Source organism: Ursus arctos, chromosome X (genome assembly GCF_023065955.2).
Source record: "Ursus arctos isolate Adak ecotype North America chromosome X, UrsArc2.0, whole genome shotgun sequence".
NCBI lineage: Eukaryota > Metazoa > Chordata > Mammalia > Carnivora > Ursidae > Ursus > Ursus arctos.
The window spans coordinates 106,344,454-106,368,056 of record NC_079873.1 but is presented as its reverse complement, the minus strand read 5'-3'; the positions used below and the strand labels follow the sequence as shown (position 1 = coordinate 106,368,056).

Here is a 23,603-nt window from a genome sequence, read left to right as displayed (position 1 = left end):
GGAGGGCTTCTCGTCCAGTACCCCTAATCTGGGGAATCTCAGGGCCTATTGACGGCAGGCCTTCTAGTCAATGAGTTGGTTTTCAGATAACGGGATCTAAACTCTTTGAAATTAGGCTGGCATGTTTCCAAAGGACGCATCTAATAGAGAGAAGATTTGCTGCTTTGCAGTTATTTAGCAAAGGTTTCAAGGACAAAAAGGCCTTCTTTCTATACACGCGGGCCCCGCTGGAGTTGGGGCTCTGAACTCACTGTTGAACCTTTTTTTTCTTCCTAGTCCAGCTGGGTGTTTTTTAAAAAAAATCACATTTCCAACTTTGAGGACACAGCAGCCATGCAAAAATTTGCCACTGTCCTGCTTGATTTTAATATTGATTTTTTTTAAACGTGGGGGTGGGGGGGACTCGAACATTATGAAGAAGGACCTTTTATCCTCTGAGCTCTTTGGCAATTATCTTGCTGCCATAAATGTTGATACACATATAATGGATGTAACTAGAAAATCTCCTTATCCAAGCAGAAAAGGCTGAGTGTTTGTTGGAGCAGACAGATGTGGCCGGGGAGGGAGATAGATGGCGGGGAGCAGGAGCCGGTTACTATGCACCAGCACAATAAACTGATTCCCATCACCCCCCTCCCAGCGCCGCCACCCAGGGTAACCTAGGCAGCACCAGTCAGCTGTACGGCAGGAAAGAAGCCTCTCGAAGCTCACTTGGAAGCAGTCTGATTTTGCGGACATTGAGTCCTGAAACATCTTCAGGTCTCGAGCAGGGAAGCTTCCTAAATCTGCATGAACCCTATTACTTGTTGCTGTTGTCACTGTTGTCGTCATTTGGTTGCAACTGTAGCAAAGGAAGAACAGGCCCCACAGAGCCGCTGGGCGGTGGGTCGGGAGTCCCGTGGAGGTCAGGATCAGTAGCTCGTGTTGTGCAGTATTTACGTGCGAGCGCTGCAGCCGTCCCGTCCCAGAGGTGTCCTGCTCCTGGATGAGCAGCCCGGGACTTCTGAAGCCCCAGGAACGTTCTGTGCAAGGGGAGGGATGAAAGCAAGAGAGTTGGATGTCCTCCCTCCCCCACCCTGTTGCTTTCTTTTTTCTCCCTGTTCACAGAGCCTCCCTGACTTCCTTTGGGCCACAAGTCCCCCCCTAACAATTGACCTCTTCGGATTTTCCAAAGCAATCACATTTGTCGCAGCCCCAGAGATCTCCCAGGGTGAGGCATAGTGAGGGGCTTTGCTGACTAGAGACTCCCCAGAGTAAAAGCTTCGAGAGACAGGGCCTAAGGAGCACCAGAAAGAAAAAGCCCTTTGCAAAGTCTGTGAGAACTTTCCTTGCCCGGCTTCAGACTCGCCTTCCCTCCCTGGCCCACGTGAGGGTGGGCTCTTCCTGACTGTGGAGCAGGAGCCCACCCATAGCAGCCCAGTCCTGCCCCGGCTGCCTTCTGACCCGGGGGGGCAGTCAGCGCCTCTTTCTGTACAGCCTGGGTCCCAGCCTGGAAATCCCTCCATATCCCTGGGGTGGGGGGCCCAGCTGCCTTCCCTTCCCAGTGGGCCCTGCTTCGCGCTCTGCCCAATAAGTAACCATTAAGTGGGGTTTGGGCAATGCTGTTTTCTGAACGCTGAGAACTGTTCCATGCGGCCCAGAGGAGGATGGGGCTGACCTTGGGATTCCATCATGCTAGAAGGGGGCCTGGCCAGCTGGCCCTAGTGTCTCCCCCTTCCCTCCACCTGTGCAAGTACCTGGACACTGGGCCACAGGGACCCATTTCTGCCGATTCTAGAAAAGGCCACTGGATGCCACGGGGCATGAGCTAGTAAATGGCATCTGCTTTCATATTTTGCCCAGTGTTTGAACCTGAACCCCCCACCCCTAGCTGCTTTTAGAGGCTCAGAGACACAGAGGGGCGGGGGTGGAACCCACTCTGCCTTGCTTCGTGTGGCCTCATTAGTCTGTTGCCTCCAGTGCCTGTGCACGGTTGGCATGCATGCCCCCAACTCACTGCAAACTCCTACAGTAAAAGATGGCGAATTTTCTAGCTGCAAGAGTAAAGCCTCATGACTTTACAGAAGAGGAAAGTGAGGCCCAGAGAGGGGCCCCACTTTCCTGCGGGGACACTGACTCGCCATGAACCATGTGAGTCTGGAATACCCGGTTTGCACCCCTGCTGTGGGCACAGAGGTCCCTCGTTTTGAGGCAGAGCCGATGTGGTGGGACCTCGGCGCGCACTGCCTCTGAGCACCGTTCGGAAGGCAGACGGGCGGAGTGCGATCAGAGCTCCAAGTCGAAAGTAGTGAGGGTGGCAGGTGGCAGACTAAGGAGCAACCGGGGCCCGGCCTTGGGGCTTCAGAAAGGAGTGTGTCTCGTCTTGTTTTCAAGTTGCTGACGGAGAGTCAGGCAGCCGGCCCCTTGGAGGGCTTGGCTGGGTGGGCTCTGTTGGCAGTTTGGGGGACTGTTTGGGTTTTGTTCTTAATGAGATCTCCTTGTTAGTATCTGCCTCTGGAAGTTCCAGCGCCGACCTCGGAATTTTAAGTGGGACAGTAGTTGTGGTGTGGTTGCCAACGTCACGTGAAAGACTGGCATGCATTATGCTAGGTTTGAGGAGGAGGCCGCAGTGTTTCTAAGCCGCTTGTCTGTCAAGGATTAATTTAACCTCTAATTACTACATTTTCTTCGCAGTTTGCTGCGTGAACATGTTGTAACAAAAGCAAGGAAGTATGCTGTTTCATTTCGCCGCCGCTCTAAAATTAATTTTGGGGATATGATGGAGTCAAATTTGACACACTTGGTGTTAGAATAATTGTGCTGCTGTCAGAATGAGAGTGAACGGTCTGGTTGTCTCTAGGGATGCCCTAGAGATGGGGTAAAGAGCATTATTGGGTTAGCCGCGGCCGCAGCTCTGACGATATGGAGAAGGGTCCCGGCACCCCTGCTGCAGGGCCTGGGGCCTGCGCGTCGCCCCGGAGGGTGTGGGGGCCCTGCCTGCTGCTCCCCGAGCTCTCCGAGGCTGGGCGGTGGGCGCCCCGCCTGCAGCACAGGTGAGGTCAAGCTGGAGCCTCCCCCAGGTCTACTCCCCAGGAGGCAGCAACAAAAGCAAAACTGCAGGGCTGCCCTGACAGGGCGCCTCCCAACAGGCTTCTCTCCCTCCTCCTCCCTGCATCCCTCCAGAGTGACAGCCCCTTGGCAGCCCTACAAACCTCTTCTGTCCTCTCTCGGCAAACGGCAGCAGTGGGTGTGGGAGCCGGAGGCCGTTCCCCTTTCTCCGGTGGCAGCAGGGACGTCTGGCTTCTCAGACCCGGGGCTGGAGGCCCTCTCGGCATCCTTTGCTCCCACGGCCCAGCCCTATTTCCGAGTCCACAGCAGGAGGCTGACCAGGTCAGCAGGTTGTCGGGAGAGCCAGACTTTTCCTTGCACGCACACACCCGTCTCAGGGCCAGAGAAGCACCATCACTCTTCCTTTCCGCTCAGGAAGGGGGGGCATTTTGCCTTCTAGAGTACGTGTCACCCCAGAAGTTGAGAACTAGAAGCTGACACTGTCTTTCTCATCCCCACCACATCCTTTCGGAAGGTGATACCCAGAGAGAAAGGGCTACGTCTGAAGCCCTTGCTCCCCACATGGCTGGGGACAGGCTTTCTGGCCTTTTCAGTCACATCTGTGGGTTGGCTCTTCGCAAAATCCTGAGCAGACCAAATTTGGGTTGTTCAGTCCCCCACCTTGTCCTTCCTGGGTCCTGGGCCTGCCCCTGCCCCTCACAACCCTTCCCCCTTACCTGCAAGGGTGTCCTCCTTAGCCCTGTGTGTCTCAGTGTGATTCCCTTCCTCAGGAGAAGCTGGAACCCCCACTTGAATTGTGGGATGCAAGGGTTGCCATGTCTTGGAGAGCATCTGCTCTTTAGGACACCGGTAGGAGGTGTTCAGGGTTTAGGGAGGTCCTTTTGGACAGCCCCCCCTCCAAAGTGGCACCATGCCCTGCATAAAGCCGGTTCTGGTCATGAAATTGGAGAATAGCCAGGACCACCTGGCTGCCAAGGCTCCCCTGAGCTTGCCCCCAGGGAGGCCAACTCCAGCTCATGTCCGGAGCCCCAAATCGTAACAAAAATAATTCCTGTCTCTCTGGAGCAGGGACAGTCCTTGCCTTTCCTGTGTCACAGACTTCCTTGGGAATCTGATGAAAGTTGTGGGTCTTCTTAGACCACCACACAAGAATATGCAATGTTGCATCTAATTTCAGGGGCTCATAGACCTTTCTGGAAGCCCATTCATAGTCCCCTCAGGGATTCTTTGAGACAGGTTAGGAACACCTCAAAGTAGTGCCTTGGGCTGTGTAGATTGCACAGTCATCCCTGGTCACCACATGGGCATAGAAACACTGTGATGTGGTGGGAAGAGCAATGAGCTTTGCCTTCCGGCAAAGGTCACTGACCAGCCGTGGCATTTTTGGCAAGTCCTTAAACCTACCTGAGCTGCGGTGTCCTGGGTTGACAGATGGAAATATGAGAATGCCCGTCCTGCCCAGTGTAATCGCATCGTGGGAGATTCAAAAGTGCAGGTGTTGGTGAGATGGTCTTGCAGACATCAGGCTCAGGACACACTCTTAGGTTGCTCCCTTTAGGGTCACTGGTCACTCTCCATTTTGCCTTCTCGTTTAGCCTGAGAAATGTAACAAAAGAAAAGCAGGTCTCTTTTGACATGAAAAGTCCTTTTGTCCCTTCCTTTGATCGTTGTGTGAGTTACACGCAAGCAAACTAACATGAAAGAGCCTCTGGCTTGGGAGGGTATGCAGTGCTTCTGGGATCTAGACAGTTCTGGAGGCCTTGCCTGCTTAGATACCCTGCTTGTGCAGCCCTCTCAGCTCCAGAGTGGGGCCAGGGTGTGTGTGTCTGGCCCGATGCCCTGGAGGAGGTTCCATGTCCGCTGGGCATGGAAGTTAGCAAATGGAAGCTGAGAAGGCCAATGGTTTGGTTGGGTTTTCTACATTTCCACTGTCACACCTGGCATCAAGAGGGAAAAGTGGGTCTTTGACTCCCCCCAAATCACTGAAAAGGTCTGGCCAGCTCCTTGTGAAAACCGGGTGGTGGACCTGCCCGGGTGTCTTGCCAGGGCCCTGTCCTGGGGGATGGGAGCATCGTGTTCTCTTTGGAGAGAAGCCTCAGGAGGAGCGGGGGGGGGGGGGGGTCTGCTGGGTGTAATCCAGAGAACCTTCTCTGCTGTCCCCATTCAACCCTGCAAATATGGAAAGGTTTCTCATGGCAAAGCCAGGAGGGCTCATAAATCACAGGTGGTGAAACTGAGGCTCTGAGTGGGTCTGTGCAAGAGCACAGGTGAGCATGAGGGCATGCTCTTGGCCCCTGTTGGCCCATGCCGTCCCAGGCCCTCTGGCTCCTTACAGTAAGGGCCTTTTACCTCTCTTAAAGACCACCCTGTCATTGGATTAACCTGGCCCTACTGAACGCTCAGGTCCTGAAAGTCAGCCGAGAGAGTGAAGAGCACGTTCGGGAAGCCATTCGAACCCTCAGAGGATGTCCTGGTCTTGCTGAGCCAGTTGCTGCGAGATGCCTCACATTTGCAGATCTGGTGACGCCCATCCCCCCACACTCAAGGTAGATCCTTTGGGAAGGGAGTGTGTTGCTAGGAGCTTGGGCTTTCCCTCTCCTTTGTAAAGAGATGAGTGCTGGTTTGCTTTGAACTGGCTTGCATACAGACTGAGGTGTCTTCCATCCTTGGTTTCTTTTGCTAAAGAAAGCCAGATTGGCCCGGGCTGGGTAAGTAAGGGTCATGGGGAAGATGCGTATTCAGTCTTGGGTCCTTATGCACAGCAGCGCCTGCTCTGTCCTTTGCTGGAGCGTCTGGGCCTCTGCTTCAGGATTCATCTGGAGGGGGAGGAGCAGAGCGAGTCACTTGAGAGTAGATGCCCTCCAGCACTTGAAGGCGTGGGCAGGTAATCAACCCGAGATCGGAAATCATGGCAGTTAGTGCTTGCCCTTTGGAAGAGTCACTGTTTAGGACCAGCTTTGAGTCTGGGAGGGGTCCCTAGTGCTGTAGTGGGCAGAACATCCACCTGGGGTTCAGCCAACATGTACTTCACATCTAGCTCTGAGCCTCAGTTTCCCCATCTATACAAAGAAGGACTTGACTAGGGGAAATCTGAAGGGCTCCTCCAGCCCTGACATTCCATGATTCTATGAGTTGCAAATTAAACTCTAAGTTACTTAAAATATTTGAAAAGGATAAATCATCATTTGCTCTTTTTGAAATGACCAGAGACCTGACAATGTGGGGGGGGGGGTTGTATTAGTTTGGTAGGTGGGGCTGTGACTGTTAATATAGCCAAGAATAGTTCTGGAAGTTTGGGTAAAGATGAAAGGAATTGGTATGTATTTATGTAGGACTACAGAATGGGAAAAGTGGAAGTTCCCTTAGAGACCCCTGGTTTTACACACGAGGATGCCGGGGCTGAGCTAGTCCAGGACTCAGGCGTTCCCACTCCCAGCCCACCCTGGTGCTGTGTGCTCTGCCCTGTGGTTCACAGACCCTTAACAGCAGCATCATCCGGGCCTCCAGCTTGCAGGCAGCAGAAGGAAGATAGGGGTTGATTTTGATTTCTAGCTATCAATTGGTAACTTATCAAAAAGGAATTTTTGTCCCCTATCCTTGCCCCTAGTAACAGAGTTGTTCTCAACTAAAGTAAATATTTAATTCTGTTGGTACCGATGCCTAATTTAAGATAAAACAGATTTTTAAAAAAATACTGGGCTGGGGGTAGGGATGTGCTCTTTGGAGACTTGTTATTCGGAATTATTTTAATTTAAACATATGGGCTGTTTTAGGTTTGACTTCATATTTGCTAATTTTCATTATGAAAAAAAAAAAACAACTCGCGCTACCCCACCCTTATTTTTGTAATGAGTAACAGTTTGTCTTGTCTAGAAGAAGCTTTAAGTTTCTCAACTGCTTGTACCCACAGTACTTGGCAAGTTTGCTTATTGTTTGTTTGTTTTGAAAATTACTTTGGGGTCCACTGACCCCTGACTTGTCCGAATTGGAGAGGAGAAGCAGCCCAATGTGTCGCACCACCTGTGAGGGTCCACAGTAGAGCAAAGGGTCTGTGTTGGCCACCTGTAACTCATGGAGCGCTTACAGATCTGCTCAGCTCATCCCCACAAGGCCACCAGCTCAGGGACTGTTTTCCCGGGTTGTAGACCAAGCACCTCTTACCTCTGCCCAGCCACCCCCTCCCACCTGCCACCCTGGCCTGAAACAGGACCAGTGTCTGGGTGGACGCAACCTAGGTGCCAGGCCCAGCTCTGCTGCCTCACTGTGTGACCTTGCGCAAGTCCCCTCCCCTCTCTGGACCCTGTGGTCCCCATCACTCCAGTGAAGGGGCGAGCAGAGAAGAGTAGAGGACTCTCTGAGATTCTTTTCTTCTTGGGTTGGATTATTACATTTGGAGGCTGTGATTTGACCAGTGGAGTACATGACTTTTAAATCCTTTCTAGAGGCAAAACTCAGTGATTGCCTGAACCACTGAAAGCGGAAGGGAAACATGGGGTCTAAGAAAATTGAAATGGACTAGTACTTTTTAAATATATGTGCTTCTTGGGGCACCTGGGTGGCTCAGTTGGTTGAGTGGCCGACTTTGGCTCAGGTCGTGATCTTGGGGTCCTGGGATTAAGCCCCGCGGTGGGCTCCCTGCTCAGTGGGGAATCTGCTTCTCCTTCTGCCTCTGCCCTTGCTTGTGCTCTCCCTGTCTCAATAAATAAATAAATAAATAAATAAATAAATAAATAAACGAACGAACAAACGAATAAGCTTCTCTGCCGGCATAGTTCCTGATGGCTGTGTGCCTTCTTGGAAAATGTATCTATCCCCTCCCCCGTCACTCGGATTTGTTAGGAGCTTTGGCTCCTAAAAGGGAGGGGGGACGGGAGGACAGTGCCCAAGACCCTTCTCTCTATTGTGGACTCTCACAGGTTGTGGGGCACATTGGGCTGCTTCCCCTCTCCAATTCCGGCAGGTCGGGTCCATATGAAACTGGAGCCCAAAGTAATTCAAAGCTGGAACTTGGGTGCTGATCAATTCAGGAACAGGTCAAAAGTCATTCTGAAAAATTGATTCAAGGAAGATGTTTTGTGTATCTACTATGTGCCTGGTGCTGTGGATGGATGGACGGATGGACAGACAGATAGATGAATGGATGGACAGACAGACAGATGGACGGAAGGAAGGAGGGATAGGCAGATATGTGAGAGTTACGATGTAAAAGGCTACTAAGTACCCATGGTGAAGAACTTATGCAAATTAATGATTTGTCAGGGTGATGATACAAGAGTGAACAAAGCAGACAAAAAAATGCTCATGGAAGGCTGTCCAGTGGGGGAGACCGAAGGGAGACAAGATTAAGAAGTAAAAAATGTCTGAGGTGATAAGTGACTTGCAGCAAAATCAATTAAGGAAAGGATTTGGGGAGTGGCAGAGAAGGGTGCACTTCTAAATGGGATAGGCAGCAAGGATCTTGCCCAGAAGGTGAGATTTGAACAAAAACTTGCAAAACCACGAATCCACTAGGCCAGTGCTGTCTAATAGCCACATTGAAAAAGTTAAAAAGTAGGTGAAATTAATTTGAATAATATATCTTATTTAACCCAATCTATCTAAAATGTTATTTCAACATGTGATCAACTTAACAATTACCAAGGTATTTGTACATTTTTTTTTATCATGTGAAGTCTTTACACTCCAGTGTGTAGTTTACACTCACAGCACATCTCAATTCAGACTAGCTGCATAACAAGTGCTCAACAGCCATATCTTAACTGTCTACCTACCTGTCCATCCATCCATCAATCCATCCATCCATCCATCCATTCATTTGTCCATCCTGTTCATCCGTCCGTCCATCCATCCATCCATCCATCCATCCATCCATCCATCCATCCATTTGTCCATCCTGTTCATCCGTCCATCCATCCATCCATCCATCCATCCACCCATCTATTCTCCAAAATGACTCTACCTGAAAGGAGTTTTGATTCTCAGCTTTTCTGCCTGTGGGCTGGCTTAGGAGTGCAGAGCCATAGGGAGTCCAGTGAACCAGCTGGTGTCGGCCACACTGAGCAGGGCTCAGCAGACCATTGGCAGCAGGTCTTTTGTCTGAGGAAGCTCCAGTGTGGACCTGAAATTTATCGAAATGACAGCAACCATCCGCTGAATGCCTGCGTGTACCTAGAGACTCCTGCCCTGTTCCTCCCATCAACTGGGATCATTTCCGAATGGTTGGCACTCAGGCCTCTGCTCTGCTCTGTACACCTTCCCTTCGTCCTGGGGGTTCATTGATCACTTCTAACCTTTTTTTCCTTAATGTTTGAGCTCGACATGAATTCAGATTCAAGAAAAGTTGCAAGAATAATACAAATGATTTCTGAATACCTGTCACTTCATTCCTAAATGTTGACATTTTACCACATTTTCTTTGTTTTATCCACTCCCCTCTACACACACACACACACACACACTATTTCTTTTTCTGAATTGTGTGAGAATAAACTGCAGACATAATGCTCCCATTCCTAAGTACGTGAATGTATATTTCCTAAAAACAGAGGCATCCTCTTGTACCAGCACAGGAGGTCGATCAAATCAGGAAGCTAACATTGTTTCCAATCTAATCCAAAGCCCTTATTCAAATTTTGTTGATTGTCCCAATAATGTGTTTCATAGCAAAAGAAAGTTCAGGGTCATATGGTGCATTTGGTCATCATGTCCCTTTAGTCTCCTTTAATCTGGAACAATTCTTCAATCTGTCTTCGTGTTTTATGGCATTGGTATTTGTGAAAAGTATAGTTGTTTTGCAGAATGCCCCTCATTCTGGATTTGTCTGATGTTTCTTTGTGATTGGATTCAGGCTCTGCAGCTGTGGCAGGACTGCCACAGAAGTGATGCTGGGTCCTGGTCCGTGCATCAGATCTTGAGGTCTGTGGTAACTAGATGTCTCATTACTGGTGATGTTAACCTTGATCACTTGCTTAATGTGGCGTCTGCCAGGTTTCTCCACTGCCAAGGTACTAGTTTTCCTGTTGTAATTATCTTATGGGGATATATCTGAAGAAATGTTAATATACTGTTACTCTGAAAGCTTTCACTCACTACTTTAGCATCCAATGATGATCCTTGCCTGAGGCAAGTTTATTATGCTGGTTGCCAAATAATGAATTTCTAATTTCATCATCTCTCTATATGTATTGTTTGGCTTTCTACTGTGTGAGAGAGCTTTCCCTCCTCCCTGGTTTATTTACCTATATATTTATTTATATCAGGTAAACTTGTGGGTTATTTTTTTTTATTCAGTGAGTTATAATCCCTTACTATCATTATTTATTTTGATGCTCAAATTGTCCCAAATTTGGCCAGTGGGAGCCCCTTTATGCCAGCTCTTAAGGCTTTTTGACATGTCCGTAATCATTCTGTGAGTGTGGCCTTAGTTTCTGGCACAACAAGATGCTCCAGGCTCCTCTTATACATTTTCTGCCACAGCCCTCAAAGTCAGCCATTTTCCCAAGGAGTCCGAGTTTCTTTTGGTGGAGAATGGTATTTAGAAACCAAGATCTGGGTACTAGATATATGCTCATTTCTCCAAGAGTGTCATTGCTAATAGACCCTCTCAGGCCACAAAGGTAGGAAAATAATTACTTAACCCACATCTACATTTCATTTTATTATCTTACTAATTTTTATTATTGTGGTAATTTCTCTATCTACCCACCTACCTGTCTGTCTCCTATCTATCTATCTATCTATCTATCTATCTATCTATCTATCTATCATCTATCATCCATGAGTTCACACTGATGTCTCTAAATCCTAATCCAACAGCAAAGTTAATTCTCTTTCCCCGTCCATATTTGTAACTCCCTTTTATGACAGTGAGAAATCTCCCTGCTATTGTCCATAATGTATTTACTCATTTACTGAATCCTAGAATACACAGAAGGTAGTTTCATAATTGCTAACACAGAACTCTGTGAGAAGAAGCCCATTAACTAGAGTACAACATTTGTTTAGAATTCTCTTTGTCTTTCGCTTGGGTTTATATCATCCAAAGACTGTTAAAAAATTACCTGGGCTAGTTTTTGAGTACGGTTCAGTTGACTTGTTTCTGTTTAGATTACTTTTGGGGTTTTTGTTTCCCCATATTTGTTCATTTTAAATCTTTTTTTGAGCATGTGAAAAATAACATAATTCTGTAAGTTGAAACTGTACAGAAAGCCACACCTCCCATTACTTCTATCCTTCCCACTTTATTCCATTCAGCTCCACTAAGTAACCAGCCTCATTCGTTTTCCCGTGTTTCTTTTTGCACAAATGAGCAGATGTCTGTGTATTTCTTTCTTACACGAAGAGTAGGATCCTATAGATCCTTTCTTGGGCTTTGCTTTTTTACGTGACGGTACATGCTAGCAATCACCTCTTCTCATTTCCTAGAGCTCTTTCTCATTCTTTGGTTACAGCATTGTGTGGAGGTATCGTGGATTATTCAGCCACCTTCCTATTTATGAGCTTTGGGTTGTTTCCAGTATTTGCAATTACAGACAATGCTGCAGAGAGCAACCTGGTGCATACGTATTTTCATTTCGCTGAAGGTATATGTTCAGGGTAGATTCCTAGAAGTGGAATGGGTGTGTCAAAAAGTAAACACCTATTGGTTTTGTCAAGTATTGTCAAATTCCTCTCCTGAAATGTTTGTACCAATTTGCATTCCTATCAGTAATGTGTGAGAGAGTCTTTTTTCCTAAAACCTTGCCAACAAAGTGTTTGCTATACTTCTTAATTTTTGTAAATCTGATAGGTGAGAAATGGTATCTCAGTAATTTTAATTAGTATTTTTCTAATTATGAGTAACTTGGAGCATCTTTTCATATGCTCTAGAGCCTTTTTGGGGTGTGTGTGTGTGTCTGTGTGTGTATTATCTGTTTATGTCTTTCTCCCTTTCTCTATTGAATTTTGGTCTTTTATCCTCAATTTTAAGAGTTTTTATATTAAGGCTATTAGTTTTCTAACCTGTGATATATGTTGTAATTTCTCCCAATTTGTTGTTTCCTGATGGTGTTTATTTTTCTTTGTCGTGCAAAAGTGCTTTTTAAAAAATATTTTATTTTTAAGTCATCGTTACACTCAACAGAGAGCTCAAACTCACAACCCCTAGATCAAGAGCTGCACGTTCCACTGACTGAGCCAGCCAGGCGCCCTGCAAAGGTGTTTTATGTAGTCAAATATCAACCTTTTCTTTTATCGCATCTGGATTTGAGTCACAGTTAGAAAGCTTTTCCTCACACCCAGGTTAAAGACGAATTCACCCAATTTTCTTCCACTATTTGATGGGTTTCAGGTTTTACATTTAGATTCCTAATCCATTTGGAGTTTATCCTTGTGGATGGTTATATGGTTTGGATCTCTGCCTATTTTCAAATGGCTACTCAGTTATCACAACCCCAGTTTTTAAAAACATTTATCTTTGCCCCAGTGATCTGAAATGTCACCTTTATCATATATTCAATTTCCACGTATACTTGAGTCTATTTCTAGATGTATGCTCCATTCCGCTGGTCAATCTATCTGTTCCTTTAATACCACAGGGTTTTAATTATAGAAGACTTACAGTGTGACCTTTAAAACTTTTTATTTTGAGATAATTGTAGGTTCACATGCAGTTTTAGGAAATAATGCAACAGAGATCCCATATACCCGTCACCAAATTTCCCCCAGTGGTAACATCACGCATAACTGTAGTTCAGTATCACAACCAGGACACGGGCACTGATGAAATCCATCCACTTATTCAGACTTTATCAGTTTTACCTGCACTCATCTATGAACGAGTGTATGTATTTAATTCAAAGCAGTTTGATCAAATGTGCGGATTCATGTGATCGCTACCATCACCTCAACGATTCTCAGTTTTGCTCTTTGGCAACCAAACCCACCTCCTTTCCACCCCGCCCCACCCCAAGTCCCAAACTCATGGCAACCACTCACTTGTTATCCACTTCTGTAATTTTTTCATTTCAAGAATGTCATATAAATGTAATTAAACAGTATGTAACCTCTGAGATGGGCTTTTTCCGGGCAGCATAATTTTGGTAGTGGTGTAGTGCAGTGTATGAGGGGTCCTTTCTGATCCGTGTGGAGTGCTCTCTCGTTGTCTTTTAATTTGCATTTCCCTAATGCCTAATGATACTGAACACCTCTTCTTGAATTTACTTGCCATCCGTATATTCTCTTCAGTGATGTGTCTGTTCATGACTCAGGCCCACTTTCTTTCTTTTTTTTTTTCCCTTTAAAATAAGAAGTGTTTATTATTCATGTGACTGTATTTATTCAATTTTTCTAAATGTTTTTTTATTACATTATGTTAGTCACCATACAGTACATCCCTGGTTTCTGATGCAAGGTTCGATGATTCATTAGTTGAGTATAACACCCAATGCACAAAAGAGCACTCTTCTTCTTAAAAAGGCCTGCCCTCGTTCTTATGTTCCATAGATGAGAGAAATCATATGATAGTTGTCTTTCTCTGCTTGACTTATTTCACTTAGCATTATCTCCTCCAGTGCCGTCCATGTTGCAGCAAATGTTGAGAACTCGTTCCTTCTGATAGCTGAGTAATATTCCATTGTATATATGGACCACAACTTCTTTATCCATTAGTCTGTTGAAGGGCATCTCAGCTCCTTCCACAATTTAGCTATTGGGGACAATGCTGCTATGAACATTGGGGTGCATATGGCCCTTCTCTTCACTATGTCTGTATCTTTGGGGTAAATACCCAGTAGTGCAATGGCTGAGTCATAGGGTAGCTCAATTTTTAACTTTTTAAGGGACCTCCACACTGTTTTCCAGAGTGGCTGCACCAGCCTGCATTCCCGCCAACAATGTAGGAGGGATTCCCTTTCTCCACATCCTCTCCAGCAATTGCTGTTTCCTGCCTTGTTGATTTTTGCCATTCTAACTGGCGTAAGGTGGTATCTTACTGTGGCTTTGATTTGAATTTCCCTGATGCCTAACGATTTTGAATATTTTTTCATGTGTCTGTTAGCCATTTGTATGTCCTCATTGAAAAGGTGTCTGTTCATATCCTCTGCCCATTTTATGATTTGTTTATTTGTTTCTCGCGTATTGAGTTTAAGAAGTTCTTTGTAGATCTTGGATACCAATCTTTTATCTGTAGCATTATTTACAAATATATTCTCCCATTCCGTGGGCTGCCTCTTAGTTTTTTTGATTGTTTCCTTTTGGGCCCACTTTCTAATTGGATTATTTGTGGGATTTTTGTTTTGTTTTGTTTTGTTTTTACCATCAAGTTTTGAGAGTTCTTTATATATTTTACATACTTGTCCATTATCCAGTATGGAATTTGAAAATATGTTCTCCCTGTCTGTAGCTTGTCTTTTCATCCTCTTAATAGTCTTTCACAAAAAGATTATTTTATGGACCATGCTTTTGTTGTTGAATCTAGAACTCTTAACAAGCCCTAGGTCCCAAAGATTTTCTCCTATTGAGTTTCATTGTTATGTATTTTACATTTAAGACTGTGATCTATTTTTTTTAAAGACTTTATTTATTTATTTGAGAGAGAGAGCACGAGCAGGGGGGAGAGGGAAAAGTAGGCTCCTCACTGAGCAGGGAGCCCAATGTGGGGCTTGATCCCAGGACCCTGGAATCATGACTTGAGCCGAAAGCTCTAGCACCATTTGTTGAAAAGGCTCTCCCTCCTCCACTGAATTACTTTTACACCTTTGTCAAAAAATAAGTGGGGCATATTTGTGTAAGTCTGTTTCTGCTCTCTTGATCTATGTGCCTATCCCTTGGCCAATGTCACACAGTCCACATTAATGTTGCTGCATAATAATCTTTAATACCAGGTAGAGTGACTCCTCCCATTGTATTCTTGTTTTTCAAAATCGTTTTATTCTAGGACCTGAAGCTTTTATATAAATTTTAAAATAAGCTTGTCTATGTCTGCAAAAAGCCTTGCTAGAATATTGATAGGAATTGCATTAAAATCATAGATCAGTTTGAATTGAAATCTTTACTATGTTGCATCTTCTAATCAATAAACACAGTAAGTCTCTTCATCTATTGAGATCTTTATTTCTTTCATAAGTATTTTGTAATTTTCTAGATGTGGATCCTATGCATTGCATTTCCTTTGGAGCAGTTGTAAATGGTTTTGTGTTTTTAAAACATGGGTTTTTTTGAGTACAATTCACATACCCTAAAATTCACTTAAATTGTGTGGGGTTTTTTTTAGTATATTCACAGAGTTGTGCAACCATCACCCATATCTAATTTCCAGAACATTTTAGTTACCCCCAAAAGAAACCACATACCCATTAGCAGCCACTGCCCATCCCCCTTTACCCTCAGCCTCTGGCAACTATTAATCTGCTTTCAGTCTCTATGGATTTGTCTATCCTGAACATTCCTGTAAATGGCGGTGTACAGTAGGTAGCCTTTTGTGGCTGACTTCTTTCCCTTAGCATAATATTTCAAGTTTCATCCATGTTGAAGCTCGTGTTAGTACTTCATTCTTTTTTTATTGGCAAATAATATTCAATTATATGGATATACCACAGTCTGTTTATCCATTCACCAGGTGGTAGCAATTTGGGTTGTTATCACTTTTTTGCTATTGTGAATAATGCTGCTGTGAACATTCATGTGCAAGTTTTTGTATAGACGTAGCTTTCATTTCTCTCGGGTCTGTACCTACAAGTGGAATTTCTGGGTCATATGGTAACTCTGTGTTTAAGATTTTGAGGAACTGACAGAATGTTTTGCCAAGTAGTTGCACAGCTTCACTGTCTCCCTAACAACATATAAGGGTTCCAATGTTTTCCACATCTTCATGGACATCTGTAATTTTCTGTCTTCTTAATTATAGCCACTGATGTTGCGCATCTTTTTGTGTGTTTATTGGCCATTTGTATATCTTCTTTGGTGAAATGATTATTTGGGTCTTTTGCCTATTTTTAAGTTGGCTTATTTGTCTTCCTGTTGTTGAGTTGTAAGGGTTATTTATGTATTCTGGATACTAAACCCTTCTCAGATATATGAATTACAAATATTTTCTCCCATTCCCTGGGTCATTTTTCTACTTTCCTGACGGTATTTTTTTTTAAAGATTTTATCTGTTTATTTAAGAGAGACAGAGAGAAAACAAGCAGGGACAGGGGCAGAGGGACAGGGACAAGTAGATTCCCTGCTGGGGAGCCTGACACGGGCCTCGATCCCAGGACCCCGAGATCATGACCTGAACTGAAGGCAGACGCACAACCAACTGAACCACCCAGGTGCCCCTTTTTTCCTGATGGTATTATTTATAGCAAACAAGTTTCAACTTTATGAAATCTAATTTATCAATTTTTTTAAATGACATGTTTTTGATGCCATATCTAAGAAACTCTTATCTAATTCAAGCTCACAAAGATTTACTGCTATGTTTGATAAGAGTTTGGTAGTTTTCATTTTTACATTTAGGTCTGGCTTCCATTTTGAGTTAATTTTTGTCTATAGTGAGAAAGGGATTCAACATCATTCTTTTGGTTGCAAATAACCAGTGGTCACAACACCATTTGTTGAAAAGACTACTGTTTTGTCTTGGCACGTCTTGACAAAAATCAATTGAACATAAATGTAAGATTTATTTCTAGACCCTCACTTCTGTGTCATTAATCTATACATCTATCCTTATGCCAAAATGGTATTGTATTTTTAATTTCAGTTTCCAAATGTTTGTTGTTAGTATATGAAAATGTGATTGGTTTTGTGTGTTGATCTTATGTTCTGTGACCTTGCTGAACTCACTCACTAGTTCTAGAAGCTACTTTGTCAAGTGTTTTGGGATTTTCCACATAGATAATCATGTCACCTGCAGAGAGAGACAGATGTAGTTCCTTTTTCCTGATCTCTATGACTTCTATTTTATTTTCTTGCCTTATTACACCAGCTAGAACTGTAAGTATTTTGTTGAATAACAGTGGTGACAGCAGATGTCCTTGCCTTGTTTCTTTAAAAAAAAAAAAAGATTTTATCTATTTATTTGAGAGAGAGAGAGAAAGAGCACATGCACATGAGTCAGGGGAGGGGCAGAGGGAAAGGGAGAAGCAGACTCCCAGCTGAGCACAGAGCCCAGTGCAGGGCTTAATCCCAGGACCCTGAGGTCATGACCCGAGCTGAAACCCAGAGTCAGACACTCAACCAACTGAGCCACCCAGGCTCCCCCCTTGCCTTGCTTCTGATCTTAGAGGAAAAACATTCAGTCTCTCATCATTAAAGTATAACGTTAGCTGTAGAGTTTTTGTAGATGCTCATTATCACATTGAGGAAGTTCTCTGTTTCTAATTTTATGAAAAATGGGGTTTTTAAAATAATGAATGGGTGTTGAATATGTCAAATGCTTTTTCTGCATCAATTGATATGATCATGTGCTTTTTCTTTTTTAGCCCGTTAATATTGTGGATAACATGGATTAATTTCCAAAAGGTGAACTAACCTTGCAATTCCACGATAAACCCCACTTGGTCATTATATATTATTCTTTTTAGATATTCCTGGATTTTATTTGCTGATGTCTGGTTGATTTTTTTTAAATTTAAGTTCATGAAAGATAATGGTTTCATGTTTTCTTTTTTTGTACTGTGTTTGTCTGGCTTTGGTATCAGAGTCATGAAACGAATTGGGAAGTTCCTGCCTTTTCTGTTTTCTGAAAGAGATTATGTAAAAGTGGTACTAGTTCTTTAAGCATCTGGAAAAATTCTCCTGTGAAACCACCTAGGTGTGGAGGTCTCTTTTGAGAGGTTTTAAACTACAAAATCATCTCCTTAATAGTTATACGGTGATTTGGGTTATATAGTTCATAGTATAGAAGTTGTGGTAGTTTGCTAATAATTTCTTTTTTTTAAGATTTATTTATTTATTTGAGAAAGAGAGGGAGAGTGCGTGAGTTAGGGCAGGGGGAGAGGGGGAGGGAGACAAGAAGACTCCCTGATGACCAAGGAGCCCAACACAAGGCTTGATCTCAGGACACTGAGATCATGACCTGAGCTGAAATCAAGGGTCAGACGCTTAACTGACTGACCCACCCAGGAGCCCCGTTTACTAATAATTTTCTTAAGGACCTTTGTACCTTCATTCATGATGGATTTTGGTCTCTAGTTTTCTATCTTCTACTGTTTTTGTCTGGTTTTCATATCAGGGCAATACTAATTTTATAAAATGAGTTGGAAATGTTCCCTCCTCTTTATTTTCTGTAAGAGAAGGTGTAAAGTTGGTATGAATTAATTCTTTAATGTTTGGTAGAATTTTCCAATGGAACCATCTGGGTCTGGTGTTTTGTGGGGGAAAGTTTTAAAATTATGAATCCAATTTCCTTAGTAGTGATAGGGCTATTCAAATAGTCTATTTTGGTAGCTTGTGCTTTGCAAGGAATTGGTCCATTTCACTGAAGTTGTCAAATTTGTGCATGTGAAGTTTTTCATAATATTCCTTTATTAGCCTTTTGATGTCTGCCAGGTCTGTAAGCGATAGCTTTTTGCTTCATTTCTGATCTTGCTAATTGGCGTATTCTCTTTTCCTTTTCAGTCTTGTTAGAGGTCAAGTTTGTCGATCTTTTCAAAGAATCAGCTTTTTGTCTCATTGATTTTTCTCTATTGTTTTTCTGTTTTCAATTTCATTGATTCGTCATCTTTATCATTCCTTACCTTCTGCTGCCTTGGGTTTATTTTGCTCTTCTTTTCCTAGGTTCTTGAGGTATAAGCTTAGATTATTGATTAATCTTACATACTAATTTGAGAGCTTTCCACTTTTCTAATGTATGCATTTAGTGTTACGTGTTTCCCTCTCAGCACTGCTTTAGCTGTGCCCCCACACATTTTTATAAGTTAGGTTCTCATTTTCATTCAGCTAAATGTATTTTTTACTTCCTTTGAGACTTCCTCTTTGACCCATGGGTTGTTTAAAAGTGTGTTGCTTAATTTTCAAGTATTTGGAGATTTTTCTGATTTCTTTCTGTTATTGATTTCTACTCTGATTAAAGAACATTATGATTAAAGAACATACTCTGTGTGATTTCAGTGCTTTCAAATTTGTTGAGGTGTGTTTTAGGACCCAGGATATGGTTTATCTTGGTGTATGTTCTATGGGCCCTTGAAATGAATGTGTAACCTGCTGTTGTTGGGTGGGGTGTTCCATAAATGTCATCTAGAGCCTGTTAGTCAACAAAGTCTTGTCGAGTTCTTCATTTTTGTCGCTTGTGACTGGTGGTTATATCTATTGCTGAGCATGGGTGTTGAAGTCTTCAAGTATCAGGTGGATGTGTCTATGTCTCCCTTTAGTTCTCTCGGTTTTTGCTTCATGTGTTTTGAGTCTTTGTTGTTTGGTGTGTACACATTTAGGATCATTATATCTTCCTAGTGGGTTGACTCTTTTATCATGATGCGATGTCTGTCTGTCTCCCATAATATGCTTTGCTCTCAAGTCTTTTTCTGATGTTAATACAGCCACTACTGCTTTTTTTTTTAAATTAATGTTTGCATGGTACATCTTCCTGTCCTTTTACTTTCCACCTACCTATGCTATTGTATTTGGAATATCTTGTAGGTAGAATTTAGTTGGGCCATTTTTATAATCTACTCTACCAATCTCTGTCTTTTAATTGGTGTGTTTATACCATATAAATGTAAGGTAATTGTTGATATGTTCCAGCTGATGTGTGCTATTTTATTCTTTTCTGTTTGCTTCCTCTAGTTTGTGTTCCTGTGTTTCTCTTTCCTTGCATTTGTGTGGGTTACTGAGACATATTTTAGGATTGCATCTTGATTTATACTTAGTGTTTTTGAGTATCATATTGTATAATCTTTCTTAGTCATTACTCTAGTAACCACTTAATGTTACTCTAATAGCAGTATACATGAGTAATTTATCATGGTCTACAGTCTGCACTTTATCACTTTGAGTGAAGTGTAGAAGTCCTACATCCATTTAGATCCCTTTTCCCTCCCCTGCTTTTTAAATATAATTGTCTTAGCCATTTCTTCTGTACACACTGAGAAGTAGATGAGATGTCGTTATAATTTTTGCTTCATCCATCAAATATAAGATTGAAGAAACTCATGAGGAGAAGGGTTTATTTTACTTATCACTGTTCTTACCTATTCTGAATTTCTTCTTTCCTTTATAAAGTTTCTTTCTCTGTTATCATTTCTTTTCTGCTTGGAGAACTTCCTTTGGCCATTCTTTAATGAAGGGAGTATTATCAATGACATACCTTAGTTTTCCTTCATCCAAGAATGTCTCGATTTCCCCTTCATTCCTGAAGGATATTTTTTTGCCAGAGATCTAATTTGGAGTTGACAGCTCTTTTCTTTCAGCACTTGAAAAATGTTATGCCACTTCCTTCTGCACCCCATGGTTCCTGAAAAGAAATCCCCTATCTTTTGAACTGATACTTCTCTATAATTTTTTTCTTTGTCTTTTCGCTTTTAGAAGTTCAATTATGAAGTGTCTTGGCATGGCTTTCTTTGGATTTTTCCCGTTTGGGATTACCCCAGATTCTTGAGTAGGTTTATGATTTTGCCAAATTTGGAAGGTTTTTAGCTATTATTTCTTTGATTAATTTTTTAATCTCACTCTCTCCTCTTCTGGACCTCCAATAATACAAATGTTGGATCTTTTGTTGTTGTTGTCCCACAGGTCCCTGAAGGTCTCCTTTAATCTCCATCCTACTAATTAGCCCATTCAGTGAATTATTTTATTTTGTTACTGTACTTTTCAGCTTTGTAATTTCTATTTGGTTCTTTTTTTTATAACTTCTATTTCTTTGCTGAGATTTTTTGTTGTTGTTCTTAATTTGTTTCAAGAGTATTTGTAATTGCTTGTTGAGCTGACACTACCCCAGTGGGAAAATAAATGGGAGCATGCTTGGACCCTTGACACCTCTGGACAGAGGAATCAGAGTATGGCCATCTGCTTACATAGGGTTGGGGATGGGGTAAGGTGGAATATCAGTTTCCCACTTTGCCTGGCTGAAACCACAGGACAAGGATGGTTTTTCTGTTGGTGTAGGCTGGAGCAGGGTAGGGAATTTTAAGAAAGTTTTCTGTCATTTAGTCTACCGTTCCATCAGTGTTTGCCTAATGGGAAAAGAATTTTATTATTATTATTTATTATTATTACTATTGTTATTATTGCCTGTACTTGTTGGCAGTTCCATGTTGGAGGTTTCTGCAGCAGCCTGTCCAGGATCTATGGGGGTCAATAAAGAAACCCATCGAACTCCCTGATGAGCTTTTCCTCAAGTCTCTAAATCCCTAGGTTGACCACCCACCCTCTCTTTCTGCCTTCTAAAAGTTTCTTATACTTGTTTGTTATGTTATTTCCAGGTTTTGTTTGTTTCTACAGTTTGCTTTTTTAAAAACTTTCTAATTATGGTAAAATACACATAATGTGAAGTGTAGCATCTTAATCATTTGTAAGTGGACATTCAATATTTTTAAATTCATTCATGTTGTTAGGCAATGTGCAGGTTTTTTAGTTGTAAGAGGAAGGACCTGAGAGAAATGGGACTTTTGGTTGGAACCAAAAGTGTCCTATAATATGTTTTCCTGGCTATTCTTGTATATTAATTTTTCCATAAGAAATTTAGTGTCAATTGTCTAGCAGCACTAAAAAGCTTTTTGGTACTTTTTATTAGGATTGCATTTCATATTTATAAACTAAGTTAGAGGGAACTAATGATGTCTTAATGAGGTGAGTCATCCTATTCAAGAGCAAAGAGTGTCTTTCCATTTGTTCAGGTCTACTTTCAAGTCTTTCAGGAGTGTTTTAGTATTTTCTTCATAGAGATTCTGCACATATATGCTTGCTGTGTTTCTTCCTAGCAATGTTATTTTCTTTGTTGTTTCTGTAAATGGGGTTCTCTTTCTTATTGTGTGTGTGCTCTCCTTGGTTGTTTGGGTGTTTGAAGAAAACCGGTGACCCTCAAATCTCAATCTCCAGCCTGTCACCTGAGCTTTAGACCCAGTGAGCCTTCAGGTGCGAGGATCACTTGCTCCTCTTTCCTGCTCACTCCGATAATAGCAACAACACTCACCAGAAACTGTGTAGTTATTTCCAACTCCTCCTTTTACAGCCCCTCACCAGCTAATTAGTCATTCAGTCCTGATTCTCTAGCAGTTTAGAAGCCATGGTCATGAAATCTCTGTGTTAGATGGAATCATAAAGTCATCTAGCATAACCACACTTCTGATGCCTAAATTCTCTATTTATTTTCTTTCATTATGTTGTTTCCTGTCACATGCTTGAACATACATTTCCAGGGGCAAGAAACTTACTCCCTTATGTGGCATTACATTTTATTCCTGCCTATTTCTGACTCTCTCTCCCTTAAATTATATATATATAATGAACTTTATAAAATGAGATATATTTCATATTCAAGAAATATATATGAATATATATACTATATAAGCACGAATATATATATTAACATAATGAATAATAATGAAAAAATATATATCAGGGCATTTTCTGAGCTGACCACAGCCTTCCTCTCCCACATCATCTCCAGCTACTCTGGAAGGCAGGGGTTAGGGGGAAAGTGGAAGGGAGGAGAAAAGGAGGAAGTGAAGGAGGAATAAGGAACGAGACCACACTAGTTTTCCAAAGGCTCATATCAACTTTAGTTGTGGATATTCCTTCTTTTCTACTCCATCAGTGCAGGTAAAGAGAACTGGCAGCATCGGCCTCTTTAGTAGGAAGGTTGTCAGTGATAATTACAGCAGGGCATTTTCAATGTGAATTCAATCAAGGATGTTCAGCAGCCATTCCCTACTCCCTGGACATAGTTGGGGTGTCGTGACACACGTATGTTGCCATCTGAGAACTTCCAGACTAGTGAAGGAGACAAGCCAACAAAGAAATATAAAACCAGTGACCATAAATACAAAGCAAACTGTAGAACGCTGCCTCCTCCGTGAACCTCCAGAGGACATTTCTGTTTTCTGAGGGTATTGGTTGCCTGCAGCCTTGTAGTATAATTATTTCTAGACAGTTCCCTTAGGGAAGGAACTGTCTTTGGTTTATCTCAGTATATCTTCTACTCTGTCTTGTTTCCCTATCAGAGTCCCTTTCACTCATTAGGGTCCCCCTCAGATGTCACTTTTCCTGGAAACCTTTCTCTAGTCTCCTTAGTCAGAATTCATTCCACAGACATTTCTTAAGCCCCCGCTCTGTGCCAGGTACCGGGCTAAGCACTGAGTATGAAATGCTGGTGTGGTGTGCTTTCTGCCTTGTGGGAACTTACAATCTGGTCAGGCTTTATCACCCTCAAAGCCCTTCTGTTTTGGTGTTCAGCACATTCTGACATGTATCACATGTCAACCCACTGAGATCCAAGCTTAATGCCCAGCCAGAGTAAATGCTCAGAGGGCTGGACGAATGGATACCAGAAGGGTCCAAACGAAGTGATATCTGGGTTCAGGGAGGGGAGGGGGACGTATGGTTCAGAGGTCACATGCGGTGAGGAAGTGGTCATGCAGAACAGAAGCCAGCACTCA

The 23,603-nt window shown here is 42.9% G+C and overlaps 1 protein-coding gene across 2 annotated transcripts in view; it reads left to right on the top strand.

Annotated features, from left to right (window-relative positions):
• MAMLD1 (mastermind like domain containing 1) overlaps positions 1-23,603 on the top strand; it is a 115,588-nt gene that overhangs the window by 4,750 nt on the left and 87,235 nt on the right. The window contains exon 1 of one of the 2 annotated variants that reach the window (XM_026487512.4): positions 5,190-5,594. The exons of the other annotated variant lie outside the window; for it this stretch is intronic. The gene's annotated coding sequence lies outside the window, so the exon portion shown is untranslated. Of the gene's footprint in view, positions 1-5,189; positions 5,595-23,603 lie in introns of those variants that run through there. 2 annotated transcript variants of the gene reach the window in all.